The sequence below is a fragment of the Patella vulgata genome, chromosome 2 (assembly GCF_932274485.2).
Source record: "Patella vulgata chromosome 2, xgPatVulg1.2, whole genome shotgun sequence".
NCBI classification, from domain to species: Eukaryota; Metazoa; Mollusca; class Gastropoda; family Patellidae; genus Patella; species Patella vulgata.
Window position 1 is genome coordinate 54803279 of NC_065880.2, and position 13981 is coordinate 54817259.

At 35.9% G+C, this 13981-nt stretch overlaps 1 long non-coding RNA gene across 1 annotated transcript in view; it reads left to right on the forward strand.

The window, feature by feature from the left end:
• LOC130010728 (uncharacterized) overlaps positions 1–12950 on the forward strand; it is a 49365-nt gene extending 36415 nt beyond the window's left edge. The window contains exon 4 of the long non-coding RNA XR_008786018.1: positions 12761–12950. This is a non-coding gene — a long non-coding RNA (uncharacterized LOC130010728). The remainder of the gene's footprint in view (positions 1–12760) is intronic.
• Positions 12951–13981: the final 1031 nt, after the last annotated feature.

Below are 13981 nucleotides of genomic sequence, written 5' to 3' on the forward strand. Positions count from 1 at the left end.
ACACAGTGTTTAAGGTCATGAGACGAAGAAACCTATTGATTGTCAGCGCTTTCCGATAATTACTGCCGTTCAATATTCTTTTCTGTTGGTAGGTTCCGGTTTGTATCTTGGCTATCAGCTTTGCCTAGCAGCATCCTGCTGTTATCATCCCTCTCTAAGAAGGCCTGAATATCCTCTTGCATTTTTTTTTGTTTTTCTACTAATTTACTTATTTTAGGAATTCTTTTAATTTCTTTTCCGTGTGATTTCAACCCCTTTCTACAAAATCCTGTGGTTTTATTTAGTTTTCGTCTCAGTCTATATGTATCAATAAGTTTGCCTGAAATTATCTTTCTTATCACCCTTTTCCCTTTAGTTCCATATACTACTCTTGCTTCTCATAATTCTTCGTATAAAACATTTGATAATAGCAGCCTATCTCCTACTACCCTGGGCAATTTACTTGGGCTTACCCCTTCATTCCTCAATTCTGATTCAAGACATTTTCTAGGTGTTATTGGTTGCTGGATATGACTATTGGAAGTCGTAGTAGAATCCTTTTTATACGCCCACATTGAAATGTGGTCGTACATTGTCGTCACCGCTGTCCGTCCGGCCGTCTAAAGTTAATATCTGATTGACTTTAAATTTGTATACAGTGTTTAAGGCCAGGAGACGAAGAAACCTATTGATTTTCAGCAATTTCAGATAATTACTGCCAGAGTTATGGCCTTTGATCACTTAAACAATCTTGTGGCCGCTCTAGAGGCTAAAGTTAAGGTCATGAGACAAAGAAGCCTATTGATTTTCAGCGATTTCTGATAATTACTACCAGAGTTATGGCCCTTGATCGCTTCATAAAATCTTTTGGACGCTCTAGCGGTCAAAGTTAATATCCGATTGACTTTAAATTGATACACAGTGTTTAAGGTCATGAGACGAAGAAACATTGATTTTTAGCGCTTTCCGATAATTACTGCCAGAGTTATGGTCCTTGATCACTTTGAAAAATCTTGTGGCCGCTCTAGAGGCTAAAGTTAATATCCGATTGAGTTTAAATTTATACACAGTGTTTAAGGTCATGAGACAAAGAAGTATATTCATTTTCAGCGATTTCCGATAATTACTGCCAGAGTTATGGTCCTTGATCACTTTGAAAAATCTTGTAAATGCTCTAGAAGTTAAAGTTGAAATCCGATTGACTTTAAATTGATACAGAGTGTTTGAGGTCATGAGACGAAGAATCATATTGATTTTCAACAATTTCCGATAATTACTGCCAAAGTTATGGCCCTTGATCACTTTGAAAAATCTTGTGACCCTCTAGAAGCTAAAGTTATCATCCGATTGACTTCAGATTCATACACAGAGTTTAAGGTCTTGAGACGAACAAAAGTATATTGATTTTCAATGAATTTTTATGACTTGGACAGCTAAATCCATGATGTTAAAAGTTTACTAAACGTTAGCATGGGACAAAACTTTATAAAAACCAAACAAATTCTAATGATTTTCTGATAATTACTTAATCAGTTGTTACTCTTAATCAGATTTTAATGTATTATAAATGTTTCATTACTGAAAAAAAGTAAAAATATGTGACAACTCTTGTTGACTGCCCGGACGATTTAGCTGCTGAGGGCGTATTTTTCGTTGCCTGGCAACCTATCTTTTTTATTAAGTACGAATTTAAATATTTTATTGACACATGATGTTTAATTGTGGTCTAAAACTGCCTGCTTAAATAATGATAAGTGTTATGCCCCTTTATTTTCGGTAAACAACAAGAAAAATTTTGAAATCCCATCACTGCTTGTAACGTCCTCGGATGTGAGTGTGTGTGTACTCGGTTGTTGGTGTTCACCATACACAAAGTTTCCATTTGTCGTTTATAAAACATAATATACGTTCTCGGTTGATCACATTAATAAATGACTGTCCTATCGCTATATTGTGCCATACATCAATTTTAAACAGTTATATTGTATTTATTCCCATGTGTGGTCAAAGGATGGACAAAAACGTAGTTATTTACAGGCTAAAGACCACAATAAGCGTCAAGTCAACAGTATGAAGTATAGAGCAAATGACCTCGTTTGGCAGTGTTCCAAACTTACACCATGCATGTCCTCGATTAGACGTAACTAGCATAGGGACTCGTTCGGTCGTATTTCCCCAATTATTTGCAAACCCCTGTGTGTCCGCTTTTCTTCCGTAAAAACCAGGACTGTAACGATGTTCAGAAGCCTGAATTTAAAATCCCATTTGATTTTAATGTCGATCTGAGGTGCTCCGTGTTAGGCGGTATTCACCAGTTAAGGTGTATCTTTCATGTGTGTGATCTGAAAAAGGAAAAATATGATTGTGTGTATCAAGTCCGCGGTTAATGTTTATTGGACAACGAATGTATCAAGTCCCCAGTTAACCGATTTCTACCATGCACATCATATATGGTCACGTGGGAGAAATAAGTTATTATTTCTGTCATATCTAAACTTAATAGCCATTTTCAACCCATACGATATTAAAAAATTAAACCATCTAGTCATTATATTATTTCTGTATGAATTTTCGAAATTTTTATCTGGCGTAACATATAATAAGATTATTGCCAATAAAGATGGTAACGTAAATTTCACCAAAGCCTAACGTCTATATACGTAGAGATAAAACGTTCCAAAAATGTGAACATATACAAACTACTAATTCATATAATGAATGGACAGACTTATCAAATTAAATTAATACAAATTTAATTGCAACATGTTGATTTTTAGAGATTTTAAAAATATAACAAAAATTACTAAATTCAATAAAAAACGTAACAACAAACATTATTCGTTTTAGCTGAAATTAATCTTTCAATTTTAAGAACTCTTTAGAATTTTTAGACGCCCACATTTTCATGTGGACGTATATTGTTGTCGCCCTTGTCCGTCCGTCCAAAATTGTTTGTGAACAGCCTACAGGTCACAATTTTTATCCGATTTCAATGAAACGTGAAATATAGGTTTATCACCCTAAGATCTCGGTTCCTTTCGATATTGGCATGTATCGGACTGTAACTTCATGGATTATGGCCTCTGATTGTACGAAAAATTAGTTTTTAGCTTGTGAACATTGAAAAAGTCACAATTTCAGAAATGAAAAACACTGACTATTTGCAAAATCAGAGATAGAGCGTCAGAAATTACAAGATACCCTATCAGATGAAGATTACAGTTCCCTCCGAAATATACAGACCAAATCTAATCTCAAAATCGATGAAGAAATTAAAACCAGACAAACGAAGAAATACAAGTCACTCAAAGCCCAGAAGACCAAGGGGACCACTTCCAGCAACAGCTCTAATGCAAGAGACGAATTTCTCTCCAAAACTGTCATCAACCTCAGCAACCGCCCACTCACAGATGAACAGATCAACCTACTCTCCAGAGGTCTAAAGTACGTACCAACCACAAAACCAAGGAATCATGATGAGTACATAGTGAACATAGAAAAGGGTCTCCGGCAGTTAGCTCCAGGTGGGAAGGTTGACTACATTAGACACCAAATAGCCGAACTAATAGCTAAATCTACTCCACAACCTAACAATATCAGCAGACTAGAAAGGGAAGCCTTAAAGGAATTAAAAGAAGATAAAAACATTACAGTTGTCCAGGCTGATAAAGGTAAATCGACGGTCATTATGGATAAAGATGATTACCACTTAACAGTTTCCAACTTATTGCACGATACTACCACCTACCGCAGAATAAGGAAAAACTCAACAAGCACCTTAAGTAAAGAACATGCTAAAACCCTAAACGAACTTAAAGAAAAGAACCAAATTGACAACAACCTATTTTATCAACTGCGATCTAACCACCCTCGTCCGCCTTATGCGAGAGCCACTATAAAAATACATAAAGATCTGATCAAAGCTCGCTTACTAGTCTGCTCGCGTGATTCCGTTCACTACAACCCAGCTCAGTACCTCTCAAAACTCTTATCAACCCTAGGCAAGTCCGCTAAATCCTTCATTCGAGACTCTTCAGAATTTTGTGAGGAAATTAAAAATATACAAAATCCAGGGAAAATTGTGTCCTATGATGTAGTGGACCTATTCACAAATGTCCCCAGATCAGAAGCTATAGAAGTACTCTGTCAACGCCTAGACCAACTAGAAACACCCTTAAAGACACAGCTCACTACAGACAGTATAATTAGATTAATCACAAACTGTGTCAACACTACTTACTTCACCCGGGGAGATGATTTATACCAACAGATACACGGCCTACCAATGGGAAGCCCCCTATCCCCGCTACTGACCGAAGTGTACATGACCTCCTTGGAAGAGAAGGCACTGCAGTCCTCACCAATATCTCCCATCTGCTATTATAGAAAAGTCGATGATACGTTCGTAATGCTGAAAGAAGAAGATGACCCCGACTGCCTTCTACAACACCTTAACAACCAGCATCCAAGAATCAAATTCACGATGGAGAGAGAAAACTGTGGAACCATCCCCTTTCTAGATGTCCTTGTGCAGAGAAATGGAAGTACCATCCAAACCAGTGTATATCGGAAGCCCATCCTATTAAAGTTAAAACAGCTATCATCTCAACACTCGCCCACAGAGCTAAGAAAATCTGCAACCCGGAACTCCTCAATAAAGAACTAGAACATATAAAACACACATTCTGTAATCTGAACCAATATACGGAACAATTAGTTAAGAAAGTTATCAATACCGCTACTAGCAATAAACCTAAACCAGATAAAACCAACCAAGATTCACAAATTCGCATCTCTATTCCATTCAACAACAAGCTATCCTACCAAATCCGGAGACTCCTTAAGCCAGCAGGAATAGACACCAGCTTCTACACTGGTACAACAATTAAAGATATCCTTAGCGCTAATGGTAAATGCCGACCAGCCATACCTATCCAACCAAAGGGATGTGTGTACCAGATTACCTGCTCATTTTATAAAATATACATAGGTGAAACTAAGCGGCCATTAGACATCCGCCTCAAAGAGCACCAGTCCAAAGGCACCACCTCAAAAAAAAACCACGCCACAGAGTGAACTGGTCAGCTGTAAATACCCTTAATACCAATATCAACCAAAAGAAAACCCATAGATTAATGGAGGCCGTTCAAATAAAAAGACATCAACCAGAACTAAATAGAGATAATGGTATATATATCCCCAGAGCCTATGATCAATTAATCACAAATAGACCTAAACCAGGAAATTAATATAGACGTTACCCCCATATCCATAGTACTATTTACCTCACACGGAGTATTACTTATTTAAGGAAATTAGTTCAACGTAACACACAGTCTTACATTTAATATGTAGCACACAATTATTATTGATGATGACACCTTTTGAGGTAGTGCACTCATAACATTATATAGGACATTTATTAAGCAGTTTCTGTAACTTGTTAACATATAAAAATATTTGTATACAGTAGTAGTGGTAGTAGTTCTTGGTGTTTAACATCTGCTTCCACATAAGTGATATCGCAGACATTTGTATACAGTTGTACGGCTAGGTATTATAATCACACAAGAGTCAATCAATGTCCATATCACACATCTAGGGTTATAATTCCATATTAATTAAGTGGTTTCCATCTATGTGTACATTACGATTAGAGGTTTATATTTTTGCATATGGTTTCATTATAAGATCAAAGGTCACTGTTCTCCTAATTTATGGTTTCATTGAATGTTTTGATTGTACATAGTATATATATTTCACTCTTTCTGACTGTATCAGTATTGTGCTTGATAACAACAAGAGAATCATTGTTGAAACGTAGCTTTAATTAAATATAGTAATTGTTATCCATAGAACTATTGTGTTTATTTTTATGTGTTCAATTACTAAATGCCATTCAAACAGAATTTCTATCCGATTTGGTTTAAACTTGAAATGTATGCTTATAACCCAAAGAGTTTGGTTCCTTTCGATATTCACGTATATCGGAACATAACTTCCTGAATTATGGGCCCTGATTGTACGAAAAATCACGTTTTTAGCTTGTGGACCCTATAGAGGTCATAATTTTTATCCGATTTAAAAAAACGTATTATTATATCACCGTTACACCCTAAGGATGGCTGAGTTCGAATTTCATGAAAATCGGCCCAAAACTAACAGACAAAATGTCCGCCCCTCGTTCTCAAATAGCATAAAAATATGGTATATCAAGGTTGTGGACCCTATAGAGATCACAATTTTTATACGCCCACTTTTCATTTGGACGTATTATGCCGTCGGACATCCATCCACAATTGTTTGTGGACTCTCTACAGGTCACAATTCTTATCCGATTTTGACGAGACTTGAAATATAGGTTTATCCCCAAAAGATCTCGGCTGCTTTTGATATTGGCATGTATCGGATCGAAACTTCATGGATTATGGCCTCTGATTGTACAAAAAATCACGTTTTTAGCTTGTGGACCCTATAGAGGTCACAATTTTTATCCGATTTTTCTTAAACTTGAAATGTAAGTTTATAACCCAAAGATCTCGGATCCTTTCCATATTCGCGCATATCGGACCGTAACTTCCTGAATTATGGCCCCTGATTGTACAAAAAATCGCCTTTTTAGCTTGTGGACCCTATAGAGGTCATAATTTTTATCCGATTTAAAAAAACGTATTATTATATCACCGTTACACCCTAAGGATGGCTGAGTTCAAATTTCGTGAAAATCGGCCCAAAATTGACTGACAAAATGGCCGCCATTCGTTCTCAAATAGCGTAAAAATATGGTATATCAAGGTTGTAGACCCTATAGAGGTCACAATATTTATCCGATTTTGTTGAAAATTGAAATGTAAGTTTATAACCCAAAGATCTCGGTTCCTTTCGATATTCGCGCATATCGAACGTAACTTCCTGAATTATGGCCCCTGATTGTACGAAAAATCATGTTTTTAGCTTGTGAGTTTCCATCAATATAATTGCAACATATTGTTGTTTTATTCGATCTGTGTGACCGAGGAATTTGGATGTCTGTTATAAAAATATTTTACCGAACTCTTCTTTTGTTACTTCTTTTTCAACTATTTTGGCAGCTATTTCTACCTTTTTCCATTGTTCATATTTTATGTTTTCTGCAGTTATTCCATTAATCAGTTCTTGTGGGTTAATCGTATTGATTTGTTAAATGAGCTCATCTGGATTTAAGGGAACATTAATGCCAACAGAATGTAAACTTTTCAAACATAAGCATAGTTCAGATGTTTTTGACAAAGGCATTGTTGTTTTCTTAGGTATTTTGTAAGAGTGATATGTTTACTAATGACAATTTGTATGTACTTTCTGCATTAAACTAAAGATGAAGAAATAACATGCTATCATTCAATATTCTTTTCTGTTGGTAGGTTCCGGTTTGTATCTTGGCTATCAGCTTTGCCTAGCAGCATCCTGCTGTTATCATCCCTCTCTAAGAAGGCCTGAATATCCTCTTGCATTTTTTTTTCTACTAATTTACTTATTTTAGGAATTCTTTTAATTTCTTTTCCGTGTGATTTCAACCCCTTTCTAGAAAATCCTGTGGTTTTATTTAGTTTTCGTCTCAGTCTATATGTATCAATAAGTTTGCCTGAAATTATCTTTCTTATCACCCTTTTCCCTTTAGTTCCATATACTACTCTTGCTTCTCTTAGTTCTTCGCATAAAACATTTGATAATAGCAGCCTATCTCCTACTACCCTGGGCAATTTACTTGGGCTTACCCCTTCATTCCACAATTCTGATTCAAGACATTTTCTAGGTGTTATTGGTTGCTGGATATGACTATTGGAAGTTGTAGTAGAATCCTTTTTATACGCCCACATTGAAATGTGGTCGTACATTGTCGTCACCCCTGTCCGTCCGGCCGCCTAAAGTTAATATCTGATTGACTTTAAATTTGTATACAGTGTTTAAGGCCAGGAGACGAAGAAACCTATTGATTTTCAGATAATTACTGCCAGAGTTATGGCCCTTGATCACTTAAACAATCTTGTGGCCGCTCTAGAGGCTAAAGTTAATATCCGATTGACTTTAAATTTATACACAGTGTTTAAGGTCATGAGACGAAGAAGCCTATTGATTTTCAGCGATCGATTTCCGATAATTACTGCGAGGTTTGTGGCCTTGATCACTTCAAAAAATCTTGTGGACGCTCTAGAGGTCAAAGTTAATATCCGATTGACTTTAAATTTATACACAGTGTTTCAGGTCATGAGATAAAGACGCCTATGGATTTTCAGCGATTTCAGATAATTACTGCCAGAGTTATGGCCCTTGATCATTTTGAAAAATCTTGTGGCCGCTCTAGAGGCTAAAGTTAATATCCGTTTGACTTTAAATTTATACACAGTGTTTAAGGTCATGAGATGAAGTATGTCTGCCAGAGTTATGACCCTTGATCACTTCAAAAAATCTTGTGGCCGCTCTAGAGGCTAAAGTTAATATCCGGTAGATGTTAACTTTATACACAGTATTTAAGGTCATGAGACAAAGAAGTCTATTCATTTTCAGTGATTTTCGATAATTACTGCCAGAGTTATGGCCCTTGATCACTTCAAAAAATCTTGTGGATTCTCTAGAGCCTGAAGTCATGAGACGAAGAATCCTATGGATTTTCAACGATTTCCGATAATTACTGCCAAAGTTATGGCCCTTGATCACTTTGAAAAATCTTGTGACGCTCTAGAGGCTAAAGTTATCATCCGATTGACTTCAGATTGATTACACAGAGTTTAAGATCTTGAGACAAACAAGTATATTGATTTTCAATTAATTTTTATGACTTGAACAGCTAAATCCATGATTTTGTTTTTTTAAGTTTGAAATCTCTCTTCTGTTTTTGGCAGTAGTGCGGCTTATTTGTTTCCTTGTTCGCAATTTTGGATCCGGTAATTTTACGATTAGTCTATATTCAGATGATATACTATGATTTGCAGCTGTGCTAGAGTCGTATTCAGAACCAAAATCAGTTGTACTTATTTCACTTAAAATACTTTCATCTAATCTTTTCTTCATCTCTCACCCATTTTCGTACTTTTTCGCACCTCTTCTTTAAAACCTTTTATTGGCATTTCGCAAACAGGAACATAATACTCCTTTGTCCTTTATCTTCTTTGGCTAAATATATTTCACCTTCTTTGGCCTTCTTTCTCTCTCTTTAGTTTCTTTGAATCTCTGCTCGTGTTTTACCCATCGATAATTAATATTCTGAAAAGATATAAAGAGTATAATCAGATGATTTAAACCTGTAATCTACGTTACTGTATATGTAATTTACGTTACGCTCAACTTAATTGGCTTTTAGATAAAATGAAAGTATATACACCCTTAATAAAACCAATAAATGATCATGACATGTAACACTGAAACATACACCGGATAAGAGTCTTACATAGAAATAAAAATTAAATCCAATCACAGTAATAATGAAATGTAATTTACGTTACCCATCCCGCAGTGGACATCATAATATCATATAATTTACTGTTTTGCTTTCAAAGGTGAGCGTTAAATTTCATGACATATCTATTTAATTTAGAATAAACTTATTGCGAAAAACTTTTACTGGGCATCGGCTATTGAAGATCAATTCAAAAATGTACTGTAGTAATTCAATATCAGTACAATTTTAAAAAGGAATATATCATATTTTACTTACAGATAACTGTTATTCTAACAGTTTCTGTTTTCCTCGTTTTTCTAAAAATAACAAATTTACTAAATAAATAGGTCATTTGAGTCATTGGTTCAATTTTCAATAAATAGGTGAGTCTTACTAAGGTTATTTTCAATAATTCAAAACTAAAAATACATCATTTAACAGTGGTTTTCTTTGGCAAGAGTGACAGGCTAGTGCCTCTTTAAAATTATGAACACTTGATGAGCCAAATGTTAGGCCTAAAAAGGTAGTTAAATAATATTTATTATTAATCTAAAAACAGAAAATAATGAATGTGAATTAATTGTAAATTGATTTTAAACAACTGAACAAGGCCTTAATTTTATGTGAGGGCAATCTTGACTATTTTTGGTATTTCGCCTGTCCATACACTAGGCCTAAATTATACTCATATAGTCAACTGTGTGTTGTACACCGGGTATGGTAGGAAATATGACAATAATTATATGGGCCTCAACACCTTATGGCTTTATAACAGGACTACCATGGAATTCGTAGATGTTAATGCCAATTTACAGGAGCTGGGTTGTGTGGTTATTGTTCATGTAATAATATATAGCCTACCTTATTGACTGTATCATGAGTTCTTTTCCTTTTCAAGACTGGTGGTTGATCCCTTGAAGTGGATCTTGTAGAAGACCTTGATGTTGTTTTTTTCTATATTCAAACACTTTTAGTAGTACATGTTTGTTATTTTTTTGCCTGGATGAAACTTGAAATATAGGTTTATCTCCAAAAGATCTCGTTTCCTTTTGATATTGGCATGTATCTGACCTTAAGTTCATGGATTATGACCTGATTGTACAAAAAATCACGTTTTTTTGCTTGTGGACACTCTAGTCGTGACAATTTTTATCTGATTTTGATGAAGCCTGAGATGTATTTTTATAACCCAAGGATTTCAGTTCTTTTCAATATTCGCGCATATCAGACAGTAACTTCCTGGATTATGGCCCCTGATTGTCCGAAAAATCAAGTTTTTAGTTTGTGGTCCCTCTAAAGGTCACAATTTTTATTGGATTTAAAAAAACGTTATAATATATGACCATTTGATATTCGCGCATTTCCGACCATAACTTTCTGCATGGCAACTGCTGGTTATGAAACGAAGAACCCTTTTGATTTTCAACAATTTCTGATAATTACTGCTTGATCACTTTGAAATATCTTGTTGATGCTTAATATTGGAGGCTAATGTTATTATCTGATTCACTGTGTTTAAGGTCATGAGATGAAGAATCCTATTGATTTTCAATGATTTACACAGTATTTAAGGTCATGAGAGAAAGAAGTCTACTGCCATAGTTTTGGCCTTTGATGACTTTGAAAAAAATCTTGTGGATGCTTGCCTTGAGAGGATAAAATATCCGATTGACCTTAAATTTATACACAGTGTTTAAGGTCATCAGATGAAAAAGCCTATTTGATTTCAACGATTTCTGATAATTACTGCTAGAGTTATGGCTCTTGATCACTTTGAAAAATCTTGTAGATTTTGTTTTGCGTGTAGTATGGTACTCCTGCACTTACTATTAGAGACTAAAGTTAATATCCGATTGACTTTATATCTATACGATGTTTAAAGCCTGGCGCACACTACATGGCGACATTGGCGATTTCGGTCACCGACGATGAAAAATCAAAAACTCGCCTAGTGTGCGCACTCGATCGGTAGTGATTTTTCATCGCCAGCAACCATCGCGGCGATGGTCGCCAATATCAGACATGTTTGATATGATCGTCTAAGTCGTCGCTTCGTCGGCAACAAATCGTGTAATGTGCTCACCTCAGCGACAACCAGGGAAATAAATCCACCTATTAAACCAATCATTTTTCGTTATTCTTCTCATGTGACATAACCACACACGATGTTTTCCGATTTTTTTTCTGTTGCATGCATAAGTGGCTCGGGTAATCTAATTAAGGCCTAACTAATTGAAATTAAATGACACTTATTAAATGTGTGAGCTGTCGTATACATGGTAGGCCCAGTGGATTGTTCCGTTTGTATAGCAATATACTCAATATAGTCCCAGGATTTATAGATGGTAATTAGAATAGGTGTTTTTTCCCAGTATCTGTAGCGAAAAAACGGAGGGTGACAGTCAATCGCTGTCCTGGGCTTATTGATTGTCGCATCTTGGTTGTTTGTTTGGTAATGAGAGGATTAATTATATTTAGGATACTCTGGCATATTTCTGGACTCAATTTGAGCTCGTTACATGGAATACTATAAACGTACTGCACTTGACCGGCGTTGTACTAAGACGGCGACGGCGCCGCCTGATCACCATTTACAAAACAATATTAATTGAAGTATTCAACGCGATGACGACTAAAATGCATTTAGAGGTGCCACATGACGAAGCACGTGACAGGGTTTTTCTTTCATGATCGCCAAAGTCGTCGTGTAGTGTGCTCACTCCTCTTCTGTTGCCGCGATATTTGTCGCCAAACTCGTCGCATAGTGTGCGCCAGGCTTAAGGTCATGAGACAAAGAAGCCTATAAATTTTCAACGATTTTTGACAATTATGGCAATTGATATTAATGTTTTGTATGCTAAATGTTAGAATACAGTAGAAGCCAAATGGGTTGTTACCCATAATCAGATTTTAGTGTTTTGTAAATGTTTTCATTTATACAAAATATGCAACAACCCTTGTTGACTCCCTGGACGACTTAGCTGCTGTGGGCGTATGTTTCGTTGACTAGCAACCTATCTTTAACAATTTCCATGTGGTGTATCACCATTGATTAGTTTCAAAAATCTTGTGTATGACAAAGAAGCCTTTTGGTTTTTGATTATTTCAATCATTGCAGTTATTGCCCTTTTATCACTGATTGTGAATTGGTAACGTGAAGAAACCTATCGATTTTCAGCATTTCTGACCAATAGTTACTGCCATTTATTATCAACCTGATTTTTTTGGAAATTATAAGATTGTTTAAATGGTCATATATGTTACTCAAAACCAAATTATATTTTAAAAAAAAACAAATTTTTATTGAGAGCCCTGCGATGATCGTGATCTCAGTAATGTATGTTTGATTGTGTGTCTAAAATTCAGGACTGAAGTGGAAATATTTGAAAAAATATCACCTTTGTTTGAAGCTGATTATTTACTACCAAGAATCTTTGTTGCTGCATTACCATTGGAAAAAGTTTTCATTGTAATAAGAACTAGATTAATAGCACCAGAAATATGCTGTGCTACTCTGTGCTATCATTTAAAGGCATCAATGAGTTATTATTTCAACATAGCAACTAAAAAAGTAAGTATACAAATACTGCAGGTAATAAATTGATAATCAAAGTGGCAACTAACCGTTTTTTCTATGTGACTATCCCGCCTGGGGTGTAGGGGGTGACGGTGTGCCTTAAAAGGCGATTAAATCAATCCATGTAATGGGACAACTTGGTTGCCATGCCTTTCAACCCATGTCAGTGGAGAGTGGAGTTTTGGGTATTGAGCATGCAAGCCCTTTTTGTACGCCCACATTGAAATGTGGACGTAAATGTCATTGCTTGTGGACGCCCTAGAGGCTAAAGTTAATATCCGATTGACTTTAAATTTATACACATTGTTTAAGGTCATGATATAAATCAGACCATGAAATTGAAAAGGCCTTTATAAACCCGGATGAAGGATCAGGTTTCCATGAAACAAAACTGGGCATTCAGCCTAGAAGCAAACATATCAATTTCTGGTAAGCGCTACCCTGTTGTTGTTGTCTCCAGCCTTTCGAAGAAAGCAGGGGACTATTAAAATGGGTTCGTCAGTCTGTCTGTCTGTCTGTCTGTCCATCCATCTGTCTGTCCGTCTGTCTGTGTGTCCGTCTCACTTTTTGGGACACAATAACTCTCCTTCTAATTCAGCTAGAATGTTCAAACTTGGTGTAGGTGTTTATGAGGTCAATGCCTTGATGGAGTTCCAAGATAGGCATTTTCTGCTTAGGGTAAGCACAGATAAGCAATTTGATGGGTTGACGCTTTGGGACACGATAACTTTAGTTCTAATTAAAGATACATTATGGGAGATTCGATAACGAGTTGGCAGTTCTCACTGTAATAATTAAAAACGAGATAACGCAAAGGCAATTTGCTGAAAATTTCATTCAAATTGATCCACTATGAACCGAGAACTAAGCGAATGAAATTTCTGCCTAGCCTCGGTCATCATTACTAAAGTCAGTACGATAAACAGCATAGTCTCGATTATCCATTTAATCGTTTAATCGAGAAGGAAAGTTATGCAGTAAATCGGCTCACAATCCACTTAAGATCGCAG